We start from the raw sequence: 3,313 nt of genomic DNA on the forward strand, positions 1-3,313 counted from the left end.
TGACATTGAGTTCATCAGAAACATGGCGAAGAAAATGCAAGAAATCTTTTCCAAGTATTGGAAAAAATTGAGTCCAATATTAGCAATGGCAGTCGTTTTAGACCCTCGATTGAAGTTTGAATTTGTAGAGTTTACTTTAGAAAAGGTGTATCCTGTTGAGCGTGAAATGAAGAAGGAAGTTGATATTATTAGAAAAAGGATGGAGGCACTCTATAAAGAGTATCATACGGCGTCAACTTTAAGAGGTTCGACAACCAATGAAACTCAGAATTCGGGTACTGTAAATGGTGGGAATTCTGGACGCAATGGAAGTGCTTTTATGCAGGTGATATTTCTTTAAGTTTTAACTGCTTGAACATTTCTATAACTGTCCATATAGAACTGGTAGTTAATTGTTGAAGTTTTTTAATGCAGGAATTTGCCGCGGCAAAAAAAAATGGTGGTCAATAATCTGACAAGTCAGAACTAGAACAATATCTAAGTGAGTCATCAGGATCAATGTCAACTGATTTTGACATCTTGAAGTATTGGAGAAGCCAAGAACTACGATACCCTAATCTTACAAGAATGGCAACCGATATTTTATCAATTCCTATTTCAACTGTTGCTTCGGAATCTTCATTTAGCCTTGGGGGAAGGGTACTTGACAGATATCGCAGCTCCTTATCACCTGAAAGTGTCGAGGCATTGATAACAACTCGTGATTGGATATATGGAATCGGTAAGACTATAAGAGGCTAAGTGTCTTGAGTAATATTTAAAATTAGTTGTAAGTCTATTTAACAATATATATGAGATTGATAATTACTTATTTTCAATTATATGTAGGAGCTGCATCAACTGATGTTGAGGAAGTGAAAGATAATGATATTAGTGAGGATGTATTGGCATTTGAGCCAGCAAACAACAATGAGGCAGTAAGTTCTTATGCGTCTAATTAGTATCTGTACTTCAGCGATATAAAGCGGGTAATTATGAAAATTCTATTTATTTACATTAACACATCCTTTTGTTTGATATACTTTTTGATGGAAATTACAGATTCATACTGGAGCATCTTGAAGTGATACACTTCTAGACACAAAATTACAAAGATACATGGAAAAAGAACATTTTTTGGGCACTGATTTAGGAAATATTTTGGACTTCCATATGATATTATCACTGTCTCCTATTTTTTGTATAAATATGAAGGGAGACACTAACGATATATATTGTATATGTGACTGCATATGAGGGTTTAGGTTGTGATTCAAGATTTTAAATTTAGTTCAGTAGACTGTAGACGGTAGCTTTGGTTCAGTACTTCAGTTTGTCCACTTTTGTATATAAAAGGACAAACATAGATAATAGTTACTGTCACTTTGAGGATTCTTATATGAATCACAATCCTGGACCTATCCTATATCCTTAATTCCTTATTAATGAATATGATACTTTTTGTGCAGGAATTGGTTGTTATTATGGTCTCCTCTTCACTAGTGTAGTGATGAAGTGTTTTAGACTTTTAGTAGGTGATACTGTGGTAAACTGGTAGGCAGTAAAAGTGGAAGTTTGTATTTTTTTTTGTTTTTATATATGTATGTAACTATGTCTATATGTATTCCACTCCACAACTTTGGTTTGGTTCATTTCAATCATGTTTTAGTTGTATTGTGGAATCTGTAATCTGTTTTCAGTATTCATATTTTTAGCACAAAATTAATAAAGTCAAATTTACCAGCCAACCCGCAACCCGTCAGATCCAACCCGTCTAGGGCTAGGGTTGGAGTTTTGGGCTTGTACACGAACATTACTAGGGCTAGGGTTGACCCTAACCCGTCCGTGGCTTGTCAAGATAGGGCCGGGTTGACCCTAGCTTTCCCGTTTGACAGCTCTAGCCGACCTCTTCGCAACTTCGTGAAGCTCTGAGAAAGTCTAAAATCGAAGGTTTTCTAGCAAAGCCCTGTAGACCGGGAGCATACCATTGATGCACAAGTCCACCAGTTTTTGCTCCGTGACATTTGGGTCATGACAATCCAGGGCTTGGACTCTGAACCTTTTCACATAATCATTGGGATTTTCACTGACCCTTTGAGACATTCTTCCAAGGTCGGAGAGGGTGACTTGTTCTGACACGAAGAAGTATTTCCTGTAAAATGCGTTAACCATTTCTCCCCAATCGTTGATGGTACCTGGTGTGATGCTGTTATACCAGGTGTATGCCCTGCCTTTCAGAGATTTTGAGAATTCCTTGAGACGGACGACATGATTATGTTCATGTTCTCCCAAGGCTTCGAGAGAACGAGAGACATGTTCCTGAGCATTGCCAGTTCCATCATACAAGGTGAAAGTTGGAGAAACGTAACCTTTGGGGAGTGAAATCCTCTGTGTGGCGGCAGGATAAGTTTGATGACGATGGTCATGCGATGTCTTGCCTTTTCCATGGTTCTCTAAGAGGTGCTCCAGATCCTCGCGAGTGATGAAATTCGGTGATCCCTTCGCTGATGAGTTATCTGCAACAGTTTTGTGGACTTCGTCATCTTCTACTGTATGGATTGGAATTACTTAAGGACCGTCGTCCGAGGATTTCTCCTTCTCCTTTCCCTTATCTCGAGTCTTCTCTGGTATCTTGTCAGTAAGAGTTTTGAGATAATTACACAGCTCCTTCTGTGTAGCAGCCATGTCAGTCTGGTTCTTTGCAAGAGTCTCATGCGCTTTGATAAGATTAGCAATGGTAGGAGGTGGATCTCCTCTGACTTCTTCAGGGTGTCGTCCGGTCAGTGGATGACCTTCGGCGTGAGGAGGAGTAGTGTCACCACCATCACTGTTGGAGGTCGGAATTGTCTCCGGGATATTCTGATTGTTGTTGTTGCTAGTGCTAGCACGGTTTGTGTTAGGATTTGTAACTGAACCCGACCTGAGATCAACCATCTTGTGAAATTGTGAGATTGCAACCGAGAGAATGATCTCCCACTGTGGTCGCCAATCTGTAGATGGGGAAAAACGATTTGCTGGTTTTTAAGGAATTGAGGAGACGACCGTACGGAGGAGACTCCTCAAACCGAGCGAAATGTTAAACCTCACACAGATGCACCTCTGCAAAGGGGGTGCTTTGGATTCGAGAGATCAATCTGTAGTACTTCGGCCTAAATCAAGACAATGACCGTTCCAGAGTAAATTCGGTCACAAGAGAGGATGGGTTGATCTATAGGAGGGAAGCTGGGAAATGTGTGGAATCAATGGTAATCAAAGATTGTGGGTGTGTGAATTCTGAATATAATAAGCTCTCAATGTTTGAAATTGCTCAATTGAGAGTAGTTGCTCACTTGAT

This window comes from Papaver somniferum, chromosome 1 (genome assembly GCF_003573695.1).
Source record: "Papaver somniferum cultivar HN1 chromosome 1, ASM357369v1, whole genome shotgun sequence".
In the NCBI taxonomy this organism is placed as follows: domain Eukaryota; kingdom Viridiplantae; phylum Streptophyta; class Magnoliopsida; order Ranunculales; family Papaveraceae; genus Papaver; species Papaver somniferum.